Consider the following 20,563-nt stretch of genomic DNA (forward strand, 5'->3'; position numbering starts at 1 on the left):
AGAAAGAAATAAAAGGCATCCAAATAGGAGGAGAGGAAGTCAAACTAATCCTGTTTGCAGATGAAATGATTCTATATCTAGAAAAGCCCAGTTTCAGCTCAAAGGCTCTGTAAGCTGATAAACAACTTCAGCAAAGTATCAAAGTATAAAATCAATGTACCAAAATAACTATCATTGCTATACATCAACAACAGCCAAGCTGAGAGTCAAATCAGGAATACAATCCCATTCACAATTGCCACAAAAAGAATAAAATACCTAGGAATACAGCTAACCAGAAAGGTGAAAGATCTCTACAATGAGAACTACAAAACACTGCTAAAAGAAATCAGAGATAACAGAAATAAATTTTTAAAAAATTCTATGCTCATGGATAGGAAGATTCAATATGGCTAAAATGACCATATTGCCCAAAGCAATTTGTAGAGAAAATGTTACTCCTATCTAATTGGCAATTACATTATTCCTATCCAATTAGCAATTACATTCTTCACAGAACTAGAAAAAAAATCAATTTTAAAATTCATATGGAACCAAAAAAATAGTCCAAATAATCAAGGGAATCTTAAGCACAAAGAACAAAGCTGGAAGCATCATGCTACCTGACTTCAAACTATACTACAGAGCTACAGTAACCAAAACAGCATGGTATTGGTACAAGAACATATGTATAGACCAACAAAACAAAACAGAGTCAAGAAATAAGTCTGTACAGCTACAACCATCTGCTCTTTGAGGAAACTGACAAAAAATAAGTAATGGGGAAACAACTCCCTATTCAATAAATTGTGCTAGGATAACTGGCTAGCCATATGCAGAGATTGAAACTGGACCCTTTCCTTACATCATATACAAAAATCAATTCAAAATGTATTAAATACTTAAATGTAAAACCCAAAACTATAAAAGCACTGGAAGACAACATAGGCAATACCATTCTGAACATAAGATCTAACAAAGATTTCATGGAAAATATGCCAAAAGCAATCACAGCAAAAGCAAAAATTGACAAACTAATTGAAAAACTGATAAACTAGTCTCCAGTGAAAGCAACTGCACCTGAAGTTAATGGAGAGAAAGAAGGGGAAAAGGAAGAAGAAGAGGAGGAAGAAGATGAGGGCGCTAAGTTAGACCAAGATGAAGAGGGACGATCTAAGAAGGAAGTGTCTAGTGAAAAAGAGGAAGGTGACCAGGAAGAAGGAGAAACAGAGGCTGAAGGTGAAGGAGAGGAAGCCGAAGCTAAAGAAGAAAAGAAAGTTGAGGAAAAGAGTAAGGAAGTGGCTACTAAGGAGGAGTTGGTGGCAGACACCAAGGTGGAAAAGCCAGAAAAAGCCAAGTCTCCTGTGCCAAAATCACCAATGGAAGAGGCAAAGTCAAAAGCAGAAGTGGGGAAAGGTGAACAGAAAGAGGAAGAAAAGGAAATCAAGGAAGCTCCCAAGGAACAGAAGTTAGAGAAAAAGGAAAAGAAACCAAAGGATGTGCCAGAGAAGAAGAAAGCTGAGTCCCCCCGGTAAAGGAGGAAGCCATGGAGGAGGCGGTCACCATTACCAAATTGGTAAAGGTGCACTTGGAGAAAGAGACCAAAGAAGAGGGGAAGCCACAGCAACAGGAGAAAGAGAAGGAGAAAGTGGGAGGAGATGGGGAATGAGAAGGAAGGGAGTGATAAAGGTTCCAAGGAATCCAGGAAGAAAGACCTAGCTGTCAATGGGGAGGTAGAAGGAAAAGAGAAGGAAGAGCAGGAGACCAAGGAAAAAGGCAGTGGGAGGGAAGAGGAGTAAGGCATTGTCACCAATGACCTAGACTTGAGCCCAGCAGATGAAAAGAAGGTGGATGATAAAAGTGAAGATAAAGTGGTGGTGACCAAAAGAGTAGAAAAAATCACCAGTGAAGGGGGAGATGGTGCTACCAAATACATCACTAAATCTGTAACCATCACTCAAATGGTCGAAGAACATGAGGAGACCTTTGAGGAGAAATTGGGGTCTACTAAAAGGTAGAAAATGTCACTTCACATGCCATAATAAAGGAAGTCACCCAGAGTGACTAAGATTTGAGTCCACTGCAAAAGTTTAAGCCATATGACAATTTCAAAATGCATGTGATTGACAGCTTCAAAACAGAACAGATTCTCCCATGGGGGCTCCAGACAGTATATTTTACTTTGTGCAATATGAGAAGACTGCATGCAAGCTCAGTCTGCTCCCCCCTCAGTCTTTGGGGGATTCAAATGCATGATACTGTATGTACCTGGGAAATTTACCAATTTCCTGCACTGTTGGAAGGGAGTCACTCAGGAGGGGAGATGTCTTGAGATGTATTATGTAAAGTACCAACTGAGCCAAAAAACAATAAATGAAACACAGAACTCTCTTAGCCCTAAGAAAGCTATATATGAATAATTATGTTTACCTCACTGGTGCATTTAAAATGGACTTTTCTTCATGGGAGAACCTCGTTGACATGGACAGTTTGCAATCTTATGTTGATCAATGTGAAATGTCACAGCAGTACTTGCTCAATAATGGTCATATTGGAAACATAGTCAAAAAATAAATAAATGAAAAGAGCTTCTGCACAGCAAAGGAAACTATCAACAAAGTTACCAAACGACCTATAGAATGGGAGAAATTATTTGCAGATTATGTAGCTGACGAAAGTCAATTATCTAGCATCTATAAGGAATTTAAACAAATTTACAGGAAAAAAACAAACAGCCCCACTAAAAAGTGTGAAAAGTACATGAACAGACACTTTTCAAACACAAAAACAAAAAAATACTTGCAGCCAAAAAACGTATTTTAAAAAAGCTCAACATCACTGATCATTAGAGAAATGCAAATAAAAACCACAATAGATAACATCTCACACCAGTCAGAAAGCTTTTTATTAAAAAGTCAGAAAGTAGCATATGTTGGCCTGGTTGTGGAAGAGGGCTCACTTTTACACTGTTGGTGGGAGTATAATTTAGTTCGTCCATTGTAAGAAGCAGTGTGGTAACTCCTCAAAGAGCCAAAAACAGAACTGCCATTTGACCCAGCAATCCCATTACTGGGTATATAGTCAAAGGAATATGATTGATGTATTATAAAGACACATGCCCACATATGTTCATTTCAGTAAATGTGGTACATATGCACCACGGAATTCTATGAAGTCATAAAAAGAATGAGACCATGTCCTTTGCAGTAACATGGATGGAGCAAGAGGCCATTATTCTATGCAAACTAATACAGGGACAGAAAAACAGAAAACAGAAATACTGCATGTTCTCACTTATAAGTGGGAGCTAAATGATGAAAACACATGGACACAAAGACAGCAACAATCAGACAGTGAGGCCAACCAGAAGGTGGAGGGTAAGAGGAGGGAGAGGATCAGAAAAAAGTAGTTATTAGCTACTTTGCTTAGTACACAGGTGATTAAACAATGTGTATATCAAACCCCCATGACATAATTTTACCTATATAACAAACCTGCACATATACCCCTAAACCTAAAAGTGTTTTAAAAAAGAAAAATACTGTCTTTTGCAAAAAGTAAACATTTTCCTTTATTAATACTTTATAATTTTCAGTGTATATATTTTCCTGTTTGATTAAATATATTTCAATGTATTTATTCTTATTATATAAATAGGATTTTTAAAATTTCCTTTCAGATCATCTATTTTTAGCCTATACAAATTCCACTTACTTTCATTTAGAGCAACTTTACTAAATTCATGTATTAATTGTAGCATTTTTTGGTTGTCATTGAGACTTTTAGACTTTTCTGCCTATACACCTATATGTCAACTGTAAACAGAGATAATTTTACTGTTTCATGTCTAGTTTGAATGTCTTTTATTTCTTTTTATTGTATCATTGTTCTGGCTAGGACTTACAGTGCTATCTTGACTAGAAGTGGCAAGAGCAGGAAATTTTGTCTTGTACAGGATTTTAGAGGAGAGGCTTTTGGGTTTTTCCCATTGATTATTATGTTATCAGTGGGCTTTCCTTATATGGCTATTATTGTGTTGAGATAGGTTTTCTCTACACCTATTGTATTGAGAGTTTTTTTTTTTAATTAGAAATAGGTATTAAATTTGACAAATATTTTTCCAAAACTTATTGAGATGATCATATGGTTTTTGTGTTTCATTCTGTTTATGTAGTGTATCACATTGAATGACTTATGTATGTTCAACCATCCTTGCACCCCAGGGATAAGTCCTAGTTGGTCATTGTGTAGAATTTTTTCAATGTGTTGTTGCATTCAGTTTGCTTGTATTTTATTAAGCATCTCTGAGTCTACATTCATCAAGTTTACTGGCCTGTAGTTTACTTTTCTTGTGGATGTCTTTGGTTATCAGGTTGATGCTGGCTACATGAAATGAGTTTGTAAGCGTTCCATCATCTAGATTTTCAAATAGTTTAAGAAATATTATTAATTCTTTGAATATTTGGTAGAATTCTCCCACAAAGCCATGCAGTGCTGGACTGTCCTTTCTATTTCTTCTTCAATCTTGGTAGGATGTATCTTTCTAGGAATTTATCTATTACTTCACATTTATCTAATTTGTTGGTGTATATTTATTCATAGCAGTCCCTTAAGGGCTCTTTTTATTTCTGAGACATCTGTTGTAATGTTTCCTCTTTCATTTACAGTTTTATTTATTTCAGTCTTCTCTCTCTCTTTAGTTACTCTAGGAAAGGATGTGTCAGTTTTATTTATCTTTTCCAAAAAAACAGCTCAGTTTTGTTGACTTTTGAAATAGCTTTTTTATCCTTTTTAAAATTTATTTTTTGCCTTAATTAGCATTATTTCCTTCTTTCTGATAATATTTGTGTTAGTATGTATTTTTTTCTGTCTTTGGCTAGTTATTTTTTTTAGGTTGCTTATTTGAGATGTTTCTTTTTTTTTTTTTTTTTCTTCCTCAGAAACATTTAATAGGTATTCACAAACAGAAGCCATGTCTCGGGTGGCTGTGAGACAAGATGATGGATCCGCATGCCATTAACCCCCAGAACCCAGGGCGTATATACCATAGGTACGGAGAATTGAAGTAATTTGGTCAGAATTTATGGTAAGTGTGTGCTCTTAACAGTAGTAGAGTAAAAATCTCAGAGGCGTTTCCAGAACCGAGGTTAATGAAAAGCCAACATGTTGGATTAGCATTTAAGACAGAATTGGTTTAGCCTGTACACTCCACCTCTCTGACCCAGATTTTACAATTTCACATTCTCTCTTCTTCCAAGATGCTCCCTGAGCCTAGGGAGGGGATGTTTGATATTGCACAGCTTTAGCAGTAGTGCACTGGCAATGGAAAACAGATTGGGCCCAGTTGCTATAATGTTTCTTCTCAGAAATACTTTTGCTATATCTCACAACTGTTGGTATGTTTTCTTTTCATTTTTGCCAGGAGATAATTTTTAATTTCTTAAATTTAATCTTAGACCCAATGATTGTTCAAGAGTGTATTGTTTAGTTTCCCTGTATTTGTGAATTTTCTTGTTTCTTTACTGTAAACTGATTTACACTTTCACTCTATTGTGACCTGAAAAGATACTTGATACAGTTTCTATCATCTTAAAGTTGAGTTGTTTTGTTATCGAATAGGTGATCTACTGTGAAGAATATTTCATATGTGCTTGAAAAGAATGCACAATCTTCTAAGTTCTGTAGATGTCTCTTAGGTTCATTTGGTCTCTCCTATCGTTCAAGTAAGCTGTTTTCCATTGATTTCTCTGTGGATGTTCTGTCCATTATTAAAAGTGGAATATTAAAATCTTCTAGTATTATTGTGCTGCTATACATTTCTCTCTTCAGTTCTGTCAGTGTTTGCTTTAAATATTGAGATCTGATATTGACTGCATATGCATTCACAATAGTTATATCTTCCTGTTGAATTTACCTTTTTATCATTATGTAATGACCTTCTTTGCCCCTAGAGACAGTTTTTGACATAATGTCTATTTTTTCTAATGTAAGTATAGCCATTCTGCTTTCTTTTCATTACCATTTGCATAAAATATATATTTTTCCATCCTATCAGGTTTAACTATGGGTGTCCTTAAATAGTTGGTGCCAAGTTTTTATTCTTTCAGCCAGTTAATATCCTGTGATTGGGCAGTTTAATCCTTTTACATTTAAAGTAACTATTGATAGGGAAGGATTTACTATTGAAATTTTACTGACTGCTGTTTTTCTTGTTCCTTTACTCTTTTTCTTTCTTGATGTCTTATTTTGTGTTTCTTTTATTGTTATTGTTGTTGTTTGATAGGCTTTAATTCCTTTCTCCTTTTCTTTTATAGCTAGATTTTTAACTACTACAGATAGTAGATTTTCTTTTTTAAGCACTATAGGTATTTTCTGTGTGATTGACATGAGTCTTATATAAAATATATTATAATAATCTAAAACTGGTAACAACTTCTCTTCCACACAAAAACTTCACATTTTTACCTTACTCCCATTATAGATTATTGATATCAGAATTTGCATATCTTAGTATGTGTATCTATTGCTGCAATTTTAGTTATAGCTATATTTAACACTTTTTTAAATTTTAGACTAGAATTAAAAGTGATTTACCTGCCACAACTACAAGAATATAGTATTTTTTATTTGCCTCTATAAATTTACCATTACCAATGAGTTTTGTATGCTCTTATATTGTTCTTTAGCCTCCTTTGATTTCAACTTAACTCCCTTTAGCATTTCTTATATGACAAGTCTAGTGGCAATAAATGCCCTCAGCTTTTGTTTATTTTGTCTTAAGTTTTGGAGGATAATTTTCTGGGTATACTATCTTGATTGGCAGTTGTGTGTTTGTTTTTTTCCGTATTTTAAATGTATCATTCAACTTCCTTCTGGCCTGCAAAGTTTCTGCTGAAAATCCACCAATGATCTTAGGAGGGTTCCCTAACACATAACAAGTTGGTTTTCTTTTGCTGCTTTCAAAATTCCCTCTGTTTTTGACTTTTCCCAATTTGATGATAATGTGTCTTGGTATGGATCTGTTTGGGCTCATCTGATTTGACGCCCTTTTGGCTTTCTGGGGCTAGATGTTTATTTCCTTCCTCAAATTTGGGAAGTTTTTGTCATTGAAAAAATTTTATCCTTTTTATTTTTTTTTCTAGACCATCTAGGACATGAAGACAAGTTGTTATTTTTTTAAAAACAAGCTTTTTTCCCCTTTATGTTTCTCTTCTCCTTTCACTATTTTCATAACGCTTATATTGGTCCACTTGATGGTTTCCCATAGGGTTTTAAGCTATCTTGACTCTTTTTCCTTTTTCATTTTCTTTTCTCTTTGCTACTCTGGATGATTTCTAGTGAACCTTTTTTGTTGTTGTTGTTGATGTTTACTGACGCTTTCTTAAAAAAAAAAACTTGTATTTTAAGTTCAGTGGCACACGTGCAGGTTTTACACTGCTGTTCTGAACTTGGTGAACATCTTTTTGACCATTACTTTGAATTATTTGTTGTGAAAATCATGTATCTCCAATATTTCTGGTGATTTGCTGGATCTTTTATCTGGAACATATCTATTTCTTCATTTTTCCTTTACCGATCTGCTGGTGTCTGTGGATTATCTAAAACAGTCACTTGTTTCAGTCTCCATAGACTGGTGTCATATATGGGAAGACCCTCACAATTTAGCCCTGCCGGAAATTCTGGGTACCTCTTAAAGCTTTGTGATTTTCAAAAAGGCTGTCTTTTTTTCTGAGTGGTCTCTGGGTGTCCAGAGTATGTCAACTCTCATAATTGCCCTGAAACAGGTGAGATACTGATCCTTTTTAGTAGTAGCCATAAATGCTGGGGCACTAAACAGATTTTCCAATTTCTTCTCTCCTCAGTGAAAAGCTGGGTGTATAACCTGCTCATGCTGAACTGAGCTGGGGAGAAGAGCTATGGCAAATGTTGGCAAGCTCATTCAAACCACACACTTTTTCAAACTGCTGCTTTGATCTCTCTAGCCTCCATGGGCCTAATGGATGCTGGTTTCTTTTAGTTCTCATAGACATATCAGTTGGAAGCTAGTTCCTCAGGTAGCAGCTGGAAAAGTTAAGGGGATAGATATGTAGATCAATTCCTTCCAGACTGCAGCTAGAGGCTTGCTTTTATCCCTGGAGTGAGCAAGTGGGAGAATTTGTGGAAACATCCACATGCCTGTTTAAAATGGCTGCTTTGTTTTCTATAGCCCACACATAAATAGTGAATGGCAACACCAATAGTTCTCATAGACAGTGAGTTAGAAGCCAGACTTCAGGTAGGAGCTAGAAAACTTAGAATGCTTGATTTGTAGTCTAACTGCTTTCATGGAGAATCTGGAAACTGGGCTTTATTGTTGTAGCTAGTTGGTGAATGGTGAACGGGGAGGTAGAGTGGAGGAGACCTGGGAAGAACCCATATGTTTGGGCATTTTTTCTCAATGTACCTTAGTTTGTCTGTAGTAGCTGGCCATAGTAGTGATGATTCTATTTCCTGAGAGGTGAGAATTGCTGCCAAAGAATGTCTGCCGTGGATGAGAATACAAAGAAAGAAAACTAAGAACTCTAAAAGCAACTGATAGAAACCCTTCATAGAGCACAAGAATCATCTTCAATTTTGAGATATATGAGAATAATTACAACTCCTTTGAGCAGCCTTCACATACTACCCAAAGATGCTTCTCTAGTTTGTGTCCTTCTTGCTATCAGAAAGAGAGAAGGAAACTAAATGAAACAAAATAAAAATTTTATAATTTTGTGCTGTCTTGGACATGGAAGCAATGGGTCAGGATCAAGATTGTGGAAAGATGCCAGTTTGGATGTAAGGTAGAAAAATTGGTATTGTCCTCAACTGGAATCAGCAACCAAAAGCCTAAGTGTACGTGTCTCTGTAGGCTGAAGGGTTTTCAGAAATCATAAAAGAAGTCAAGCTACACTTGTTTGGAAGCACGTGGCAGAGAACACAGATTAATTGTTTAAAGGATGGCCCAAACTTAAGGCCAAGTCACATAAACCCATCAGAAACCAAAAGTATCACAGAATTCCTCACAGAAGCATGAGAGAGGAACAGGTTTATGCAAGAACAGCCTTATAAAGCTCTGTCTTCTGTTTCACAGTCTGACTATTCTAAAGCTTTTAATGAAGAATTCCCTAGAGTCATAAAACTAAGGCTGAATGGTGAGTGGCTGCAAATACACATAAAAATATAGTGAATTTTTTGAAAAGATATACTAATTTCAGGTGGCTAGGAAGATTTATTAATATGAGTAATAGAGGTCTTTTAGTTGCCAAAGTAACATACTTAATATTTGTTGTAATTTTAAAAAATTAAAATAATGCTAAAAATTATTTGTGAAAATGAATTGTTTTATTATGTTTACATTTCTAAATTTAATAATATTCTTGGTAGAGGATCCTGGGGTAAAAATATGATTTTCTCCACATCCCTGCCCACTACCCAATATATAACATGTGGCATTATTAAATGTGGAAAAATATTAAAGAATGGCAGAAGTAGAATAGAGAGAAGAGAAGGAAAGGCATACAGGAAATCCAGGACCCTGCCCTCAGAGACCTCTCAATTCCTGGCATATGTTTATGTTTTGAACATTTTGCAAATTTGTCTGCATGACAAATTTATTCTTGTTTCAGGTTAAGACTAGAAATCAACCCATAGTCCTCACCATTCGAATTGCCTTAGCATAACGATTCAATCAGTAAGAAAATATAATAGACTAGAGGGTAATGGATATTTTAAAATTATATTATCTTAATATATTTATTACAATAAATATTAGACTGCTCAATAAATCAATGGTAACTTTAAGGTTTTTACTCTCTACTACAAATAATTTTTACAGATATATGAAAAATGATGGTTAGGAAGAGACATGATGCCATGAGGCCCACTGTGAGCAAGACACTGCTTATCAGGCTATTAGGTTGGTGCAAAAGTCATCACAGTTTTTTGACATTACTTTCAAAGGCAAAAACCATGATGACTTTTGCACCAACCTAATACTTCTGCACTTTGGAAAGGCTTTGCCTACAACATTTTGGTTATCGTGAGAAGACTTGCACACATAAGGAATTTTTCACAATAATATTTTAACTTGAAATACTTTTCTTTGACAAACACAGTAAAAGTGATAGAGCCAAAAAGAGGACTAGGCATAGCTGAGGGGATTTCAGAGCAAAAAAATCTGAGGGGATTTGTATGCAAACACTTCGCTCAATATTAAAGGAGAGGCCAGGTGTGGTGGCTCACAACTGTAATCCCAGCACTGTGGGAAGCCGAGGTGGCCGGACTGCTTGAGCCCAGGAGTTTAGGACCAGCATGGGCAACATGACAAAACCTTGTCTCTACCAAATAAAAAAAAGAAAAAATAGCAGACATGGTGGGGTACACCTATAGTCCAGCCACTTAGAGAGGCTGATGTGGGAGAAATGCTTCAACTCGGGAGTTTGAGACCCTCCTGGGCAGTTCAGTGAAACCTCATCTCTACAAATAATAATAATAATAATTATCTGGGTGTGGTGACACGTGCCTATAGTTTCAGCTACTCTGGAGGCTGAGGTGGGAAGATAGATTGAGCCCAGGAGATCTAGGCTGCAGTGATCTGTGATCACGCCACTGCACTCTAGCCTGGGTGACAGAGGCCCTCTCTTAACGAAGTAAAAAATACAAAAAGGAGAAAGTCATCAAACAAAATGATGTGACTTAGTCCGGTAATATTCTTCAAGAAGTCATGATTTACGTTCTCTTACAATTCCAACTTTCACATTGAATTAAATTAAGGGTGTCTTGGCTTGTTTAGTGTAGTTTAGTCAAATACAGTCATTTGTTTTCCACAGCTATTATATTATTCTCCATTAAAAAAAAAAGAAGAAGAAATGAGAAAAAAAAAATCAGTCCCTAGCTAGAAATTTTAAAAGTCAATAACATTTGGGAAATGAAAATATATTCTGAAGTAGTATAATCATACCCAAATTTTTAGACTCTGTACTCAATCTATAAGATATATGTGAGCAAAATATTATTAGAATCAACATGAATGATAATCACGTACTACAAGCCCACAAATAATGTTTCCCTGGAAGGTACAATAAAAAATTTATTCAATGTGAAACAAAACATTGACTGCAACAATTATTAAAACTTTTACTACTGAATTGTCAGTATACTCAACATTATGAAGACATTTGGAAAATATAAATGAGCACTACTGTTTTTGCTCATTTTTTAAAAATGAAAATTTTTGATAATGTCTGACCTGAAGGCAGATATTCATTATAATAGTCAAACATCATAAATACATTTCAAATGTTATGTATTCTACATAAATTACTCAGGAGAGGAACAACAAGTAGGCTCATAAACTTGCACACAAGCACACCAATGTCTCAGGAAAAGACATTTGTAGTATAGTGCTCCATTACCTATGCTTCATAAAAAATGCAGCTATCTAATTTAATTTAGCTCTGAACAGATTTCTTGGCAGCATAATTTACGTTTTGAGAATATCTCTTAAGAATCATAGCTTGCAATCTATGGTGGTTCAATGAAGAATAATCTGTAAACAAAATCTCCATCTATCAACAAAGGCCATTAAAGACCATAAAATAACCCATCCTTGACTGATTAATGCTGCTACTGAAAGGGATTTCAGGCTATTAACATCCAGAAAATATACTGCCACTGCGGTTGCATTTATTATAAATCACATAGTTATATGTACTGGTATAAAGCAATGTTTTCTTAACCACCTCCCTCTCTCAAATTAATTTAATAACAAAGATACTTTGAAGAACACTAAATATCTATAGAAAGTAAATAATTCTATTTTTTTTCCCTAGAGGAAATGTATGTGAAGGCAGGGCTATTAATAATATATTAGATAGCTAAATATTGGTTTAACACTTTTTATATGCAGTTCAATTATGATTATATATTTATGTCATTAAAATAGTTTCTCTAATGTAAAATAAAACATTAAATTCCTTTGTATTTCTTGATACCTTTATTAACGATGCTGATGGTTTTTCATGGGTAAAACAGCCATCAAAAATTGTTAGTTGTTACCTTTATGTTCATCCTTTTCTGACAATATGGTTGTCACCAACTCTTCCTCTTAGGGGATGTGAATATAGCTGTTGAGCTCATAATCTTGGAAGGTGAAGAGGCTTTGTTTACTGGGGCAGATCTTAATTTTTTCAAATACAGTATTTCACCTCAGAAATACTATATATTAGCTTTTATGCCTTACAAAACTCCTGGCTTGGATTTGTCCAATGGTTTTAACCCTTAATCTTGCCTTTAACATGCTCGGAATCTCAAACATATTTTTTATGTTGTTTAGTACAAGGCACTGTCTGAGTAGTTTAGCCACATTATCTCATTCCATTTACACCAATCCCATGAGAGAGGTATGTTTTAACAATTTTATAACATAAGCAAAACTCAATTTCAAGAGCTTAACTAATATTTCCAAGATCACATAGCTAGTTTATGGCAGAGTAGGATTCGAACCCAGGACTGTGTTGACTCAAAAATCTGTAGAGTTAAATGTGTGCTTGTCCTTCCGTAATATCTGAGGCTAGACAAAACAATCCCTGGCTTTTCTCTCCTGCTTTCTATGAATATTCTGTCTTAGACTACTTAGTCATTATATATTTTTGTCTTTTAAGTAGAGTTCTGTTTTGCTGTACTAGTTCTTTTGGGTTTCTATAATAATAAAATAATAATAAAAGCAAAGTAGAAGAATAAGAGCAGATCAGGGAGAAGATATTCTGAAGATAAGTTGGTTTAAAGAGAATGAGTTAATGGATCAGCTTTTGTTTCTGAGGTCAACAAATGACAAAGAAATGAAAAAGGTGTACCTTGGAACAATGCATCTGCTGGTAGTACTTGAGAAATACATACAAAATTCATGTTTTTATTTTGTTTTGTTTCATTTTGTTGCTATTTTTTGCTTCTTATTTACTTCTTATACTAGTAACATTCCTCCGGCACAGAACAACATATCTTTGCAAATATTTCATTAAATATCTAAATGTCTTAAATACCACAAATGAAAGACATGAGTTCCACAGTATGGTACACAAAACTCAAAAGGAAATAAACACAGTTTAGCATTTTTTCTTACAATTGAAAAGATTTTAAAAACTATGGAATATTTATAATTCTCTATGCTAACTCCCATTTTCTTGCCAAGTTATGTGCCTTTAAACACTATGGTGTACCCTTGCAAAGTTTAACAGAGAAGCAATGATATGTATCAGTAATATTGATGCTTTTATTATTTTTTAAAAAAAACCTTCCTTATAATTTAACCGGATTGAATTAGAATAATTAAAACAGAAATGAAGGACACAGAAGCACTTATTCTCAATATCATCACCTCTGATTACTTCAGAATTCTGTTAGCATGTGCTGTAAAAATCCTTTTTAAAATAAATATTCCCACCAGAAGCTTAAGTTTATTCACATCTAGGGAGAATTGTTTTGTTCGGATAATTAGATCAACAGCTGACTCTATAAGCTGAGATAATGGCCCACTAGCCAATAGGAACCACACATGTTAAGGAGAACAGAATTCAAAGAGTCTGGTCCCTTTTGCACAGTGACAGAACATATGAGGCAGCTACATATCTAGAGAGACAAGAAGATAAATATAGGAGAGCAACCAAATCAAGATGTAATTACTCTGCATTTAATCGAGGCACCTTAGGGTCAGTCCAGACCTTTTATCTAAAACAGCTCTGTAAACAGCCTACTAAACTAGCATCATCAGCTTTCTGTATTTCTCATCTAAGTCAGTCTTCCTGGTTTTACCATATTCCTACTTGTTTTGTCTTCAAAACTTTCTCCAACTAGGAAAATGAGAGAATGAAGAAAAATGACAAAAAGGAAATTGTATGATGGAATGAATGATTAATATCTCCTCTTTCAGGTTGTTCCTCTTCTATTGTTCAAAGAGTACAGAATGAACAAATACAAAAACAAACACAACACTGAAGTTAATAAATAATAAGGTCCATCTCATTTGTTAAATTTCATTTCTTAAGGTATATGTGTCTTTGAACCTTCTGGTTATTTCTACAAAATAGTTCTAGTGGCTTTGGCAGAGTGGTAGCATAGCACATCACTTTTTAAACAGAGTTGAATAATTGTATAATCCTAAAAGTAAAAGAGGCAAATAAAATGAAATGAACAAATGAAATAAAATCAGAAATTCTCAGCTTAACAAAACTACCTTTCTTGTGAGCATCTTTTGTGCATAGTGAAATAAGGGACATATTTCTAAAGCTCTGTACACATATTTATTAAAATAAATTGAATTAACAATTGGCACTACACAGAGTGGCATGAAAAAGTTCAGTATCTTCACCTCAGCTATTCACTGAGATAAAACGATCACCAACATAAAATCTTTTTTCTTTGCATTGTTAAACTTAAATAAGCAGTTTTTTCTCTAAATACAATGATTACTTTTTAACTATCTAGAGAAATTTTTGATCTAGGTGGGCTGGAGGCTTAAATGACACTTTCTTAGAGATATAACCAGCGAAGTCAAGATGGCAATCTTGACAGAAAAACATAATCTAAAAGTTTGAAAAACACACTGCAGAATATATTGTGTGTGGCTCTTTTTATATTCTAAACTATGTTGTAAAAATTTTGCCTTGACTTACTTATATAAGAAAAATAAAACTGGTTGCAGAAATATAAGTTAGTATTATGTCTTGTGTGACCTAACAGTTGGGTAACAATTATACTAAAATGGGACATAATTTATTAATTTACACAGTATAAAACTTATTGGAATAGACTCTGTAAGTTCCAAGCAAGTTTCTTATTGTCCCGGGTCAGATTTACTTTGCAATTTCCATCTTACTATTTATGTTTTTAATATTTTTAAAATAAATTTTAAGGCAATAGCATGAATAGATGAATACGTAAGATAATAAATGAAACTAGCTCTTTGTAACTTAAAAGCGGGTAGGATAAAGAGGCACAGTAGCACGGCATAATTTTACATTTTAACTTAAGTAGATGACAATATTTGGGAAAACTAAGGAAATACGGAAGGTTAGACAAAAATACTGATTTAGGGCTAGAAACAACATTTATATTTCGCAATGCCCATTTGAGGGAAACATGGCATTGCTATGTTTTTAAAGCACGCTTTAGAAAGTGGAAGAGTTCACTTTAGAAAGTACAATTTAGAAGGACTTCACTTTCTAAAGTATGCCTTAGAAACACAGCAATGCTATGTTTTTCTAAAATGAAGAGAAACTTTATCACTCTCAAACAGCAAGGCTTAAAATTTGTAGAGAATGTGAACGAGGAAAAGAAAGACTATTGTTCAGGAAGTTCAATAAATCATATTTGCTGAGTCATTGAGTTATTAAATTCGGCAAATATGATTCACTTTGTGGCATAAGTAACAGGGAAACATGTTCCATCACAATTTCAAGATGAAATATTAAAAACTTCAGTCTCTCTTTTGTCTCTCTCTCTCTCTCTCTCACACACACACATACACATATGCACAAGGTAATTGAGGCTAGGGAGGTGAGAGAAATGTAGAGTAGGGTCTCTGACAAATGTGGTGAAGGGTCTCTGTGTACATAATGCTTTTTTGAACCATCTGAAGACAATTAAGCAAATTCAGGATAATTTTAACATTTCAGCAAATTAACTGGTATTAAAAGGGGAAAAGATTGGCAGAAGCTTTAATCATACACCAGAACAACAACAACAACGACAACAAAAACGCACACAAAAAATCAAAGTGGCAAATGGTTTCATTGATTATTGTGAACTAACTTGCACCCACGAGAAAACAACAATCCACATTTGTTAGCTCCTCAACCTCGGATGAGTTTTCATGAGTATTTTATACATGAGTGCTATAATGGCAGGAGACAAGAAACTCCCAGACCACTTCCAAATTTAAAATTATATACTTTTCCATTGAATAATTAGTTTATTATTTATTTGAATAATTAGTTTATTATTTATTTTCTTAATAAAGATAACTGTTTCTTAATAAAACTAATGCTATATAAAGACAAAGTGGATAAAAAAATCATTAGCAAGAGAATTAGTAAACAATGCATAGCAACATACATGCATATGAACATATATATACACCCACATATGCATATATACTAGACCTATATGTATATAATTGTAATTATATATTAGCATAACAATAAAAATCCTAAAATATCTCAAATGTGGAAATAAAAATGCCGAGCCAACGCTAGCCTAGAGGGCTGAGAGGCCAGAAGAGATTTTGAGTTTCACCATCTGTTGGATCATTCAAGCATTTCACAACTTCCTGCCAGTATCAAATCTCTGCTATTTTATTAGTTCCAAGAATTTTTAAAATAAATGAGAGAGGTGAAAGCAGTTGAAAATGCTGAAAGTTTTGTTCACTTTAAGGGGTTATTATTGAGGCAATATTGCTCATTAAAGGAATTTTAATGGCTTAAAAATTAAAGCTTTTGAAAGTCAAGTACTTTATCCCTTTAGAAGTTTCAGCAATTTAAACTTGAATAATTTTCATGACCAAAATAACTGCAAAACTATAATTTTATATTACAATTGTATTTGTACTATCTGACCTAATTATTAAATATTTAAACATAATAAACACTAATGAAGTGCTCTGTCACTACAAATAAGCTTCTGGTCAGGGTGCTATTGTCATTCTACTTTCTTCTTGTACTTTTGTTACTTTTCTCGCGCTTGTCCACAGAAATTCCCACCAAGAGGCAAAGTCCCACTTGCATACTCGTGTGTGGAACAAGGGTTTGCGATCAAAGAGTCTGCCTTTTCATTCTGGGCTCTGCTACTTATTACCTCTTCCTTGAATCTATATTTTTAATCTAGAGTTTCTAATAGTTGTGATGAGGATCAAATGAGATATGAGGCAGAATTGTGTTTGTCAAATGGCTAATATATGATATGTAGAAGATATGCTAAGTACTCAGTAAATGGTGATTTTTTTGCTATTGCTGATTTGGGCTTGGATTTTAATTTGTTTATTTTTTATTGAATGTTGGATATGTATTTACCCATTCACACAATGTTTTCTAAATGTTCATCATGCTTTCTAAAGTTAAGGGAAAAAGTATGCTGAAAGGTAGCTATTATCTAAAATAATAACTATACATCAGGCGAGATAATACATCTTATGAATTGAGAATAAACATGCATTAAGTAAGTGGTAAAGTGATACAAATTGAGTCTATACAGTAGAAAATAGAAGGGGGTTATTTCTATTGGCAGCCATAAGGCTAGAGTATGTTGGGGCATAATTCTTCTTTACTACATACAATGTTTCACATAGAAGTATACTCGGTAGATTTTTTTATTCTGTGTTTCTGGAACTAAACAGAAATGTGTGGAAATTGTAGAATTGGGCAAGAAATGGATTTAGAAGATTCAAGAGATAATCCAACAGATGTGCACAGATTGAAGAAATAAGTCTAAGAAAATAATAAATGGATTAGAATTATGCAATCTCTAGTACTCATAGTTTTTTAAAAGTAATATTAATCAATGAAATACACATATGTGCATCTATTCTATGCCAAGAACATCACAGTTACCTTGGTACTTGAGACATACAGACAAATCAGACACTGTCTATCTCTGCATAAAAACATCATAGACTTTCATTCTAGTGAGAGAGAAAAACACACATAAACTAGAAATGACAAAATAAGACACATACAAATAACAAAATGTGTGAAGCATTTCATATTTACAAAATAAACATAAAATACTGCTCATTTTGTGAAAAACTTTCTCCATTTATCTTGAAATATGTAGTCTTTCTGTCAAATTTTATAATCTATTATTAGGTATAGAAACATAAATAGAGAAGTTTTTCAATAATAAAAATATTCCCAGAGGAAAATGGCAATGGATACTCAGTCTCAATGTCAGTGGCATCACAGGGATTGGTACAGACACTGGTGAACTAAAAACATCACACGGTTTAAAGGCAGTGGACTATACTAGGAAATTGTTGCTGTAGACAACGGCAGGCTCAGCATTACCAAATTATCTCATTTTTTGAGTAGAAATAAATTTTGATATTTTAATGTGCAAAGCCTTTAAAAATGTGTTCAATTCAAAAAAGTGGCTAAGAAAAAAATTAAAAAATAAAGTTTAAAAAACCCTCAAAATTATATCTGTGGGTGGAATCAACATTCAGGTTTCTGCTGTTTGATCCTGAACTCAAGGACTTATAAAAGGGAGGCATGAAGAACAGCTCTGCAAAAACTATAGAAAACTGGAAGATACAGAAAGAACACTGAGGAAAAAGCTACTGTCCTTAGATTTTCTATGGAAAATTAGGTCAGCTATAAAGAACATATTCCTAGTCAGATGAGGAACTTTTAAATCAGTGAAATCATAGAACTGATTCTTTGGAGGCCTTAATTTTTCATCTGTTTGGGGTTTTTAAATGAAGCATCGCAAGTGTGTCCTATTTTTTCAAAGTATATTTTGTGGACTCCCCATCTGTAATTACAGCAGGTGCTTGTTAAAATGCAGATTCCCAGATACCTTTCCAGATACAAATCAAATATTTTTGGTTGGGTACAGAATTCTGATTTTTTTTTTTTTAAGTACCTTTAGTTAACTTTGATACAAAGTGCATGTTGAGAATTATAACACTGGACACACAGCCACCAAAGACACTTGTTCAGTTAGAGACTTTGAGACCTACTCAGACTTATGAGTACCTCAGAAATGGAACCCAAGTTTAACTAAGTGACATTAATGTGTCTTCAGCTACATGAAGGCTATATTTTATTGCATTATATAGTCTTCCTTCTCATTACTAATTTCTTTGGATGCCCACTTTTACAATAAAATTAATAATTTGCAAGCTTATAACTTCTTTGTAAAATGGCATTTCTAGCCTAAATATTTGTTCAAATTCAGCATAAAAAAGAAAATCTAGTCCATAAGCAATATGTCATTAAGGATCACTGATGTTTATAATGAATTTCATTGTATCTTTAAAAACATGACTTTTTATTTTTATTTATTTATTTTTATTTTATTTTTTTTTTTTTAAGTAGAGACTGGATTTCACCATGTTGGCCAGCCTGTCTCGAACTCCTGACCTCAGATGATCCACCAGCCTTGGCCTCCCAAAGTGCTGGGATTACAGGCATGAGCCACCACGCCTGGCCTAAAAATATGACTATTTGGTAAACATCACCAGGGACCTAATATTGTGTAGATTATTTCCAGTGGGATGGTAGCCATTGAGCAACTAATTGATCAAATTTTAAGATCTTGTAAGATCTTGCAAGATATAAAATGTAGCACTTTCTTAATTACCTATTTGTGAATCTGTTTTGGAATAATAGTAAAATCGTGTTTTCGAAACCATCTTACTCAGAAGTAAATTATGTTAATATACAATAAAGAGAACATACACTTTTACTATATGTATATGGAAAATTACTGTATCATAAGATCTTCCATACAGCTAATATTTTTGTGACCTGGGTACGTGGACTTCAATTGAGAAAATGAAACTAAGAAAGTTACAGCATTGATTAACAGCATAGTATATACAATATTAACTGTCATTACTATATATTAAAAAGTAGCTTAAAAGAAAAGGCCAGGCACGGTGGCTCATGCCTGTAATCTGAGGTGGGTAGATCACAAGGTCAGGAGTTCAAGACCAACCTGGCCAAGATGGTGAAACTCCAACTCTAAAAATACAAAAAAAAAAAAAAAAAAAATTAGGCATAGTGGTGGGCACCTATAATCTCAGCTACTCAGGAGGCTGAGGCAAATAATTTCTTGAACCCGAGAGGCAGAGATTGCACTGAGCCGAGATCACGCCACTGCAGTCCATCCTGGGAGACAGAGTGAGACTCTATCTCAAAAAAAAAGAAGAAGAAGAGTAAGAGTAAGAATAGGAGAAAGAAGATGGAATAACAGTCACAGAATGAGAGTATTCAGCCCAACTGTAACTTTGTTTTCAAGATATATTGGAAGCCTGGGGAATTCTTCTATAAATTCTACTTCCCATTTAGCATGTTCTAAAGTTCTTCTGTCATGTCAGTATAATATGAGAAGAGGTAATATATTTTGATATCTGTTTTCTATAGACAAAGTATGTAGATTAAGTAGATTAAGTACATGAGTATTTGAGGTTGAAATGGATCTATTAAAATGGCAGTATAAGTATCTATTTAACTGGAGCAATAAACATACATATCCTTCCTAAAGTGATATTTAGGTTATTACAAATGCCCTATTAGGTTTAGTTATCTTCCTCATTTAAAACACTTCCCACATACAGAAGTAGTAGCCTACTAACCTTATGCTGGAACATACATTATGATGTAAAACCAGGGAAATATTTCAGGTAAACTCATTATCAGCAGTGGTACATGATTATGAAGCTGTGTTTTACCAACATGATTGCTGTGAGCACCAAATAAGAACATGCAAGTAGCCTGGTTAGCATAATGTATAGCACAGAGAAGAATATAACAAATGTGAGTTACTAGGATTGTAAAGATTATCATTATTA

At 34.0% G+C, this 20,563-nt stretch overlaps 1 protein-coding gene and 1 pseudogene across 2 annotated transcripts in view; one reads left to right on the forward strand and one right to left on the reverse strand.

The window, feature by feature from the left end:
* Positions 1 to 2,047, forward strand: part of LOC116478176 (neurofilament medium polypeptide-like) — a 63,639-nt pseudogene extending 61,592 nt beyond the window's left edge.
* Positions 1 to 20,563, reverse strand: part of PCDH15 (protocadherin related 15) — a 1,777,335-nt gene that overhangs the window by 784,250 nt on the left and 972,522 nt on the right. The gene's annotated exons all lie outside the window — the stretch shown is intronic.

This window comes from Hylobates moloch, unplaced genomic scaffold (genome assembly GCF_009828535.3).
Source record: "Hylobates moloch isolate HMO894 unplaced genomic scaffold, HMol_V3 SCAFFOLD_3, whole genome shotgun sequence".
Taxonomy (NCBI): Eukaryota; Metazoa; Chordata; class Mammalia; order Primates; family Hylobatidae; genus Hylobates; species Hylobates moloch.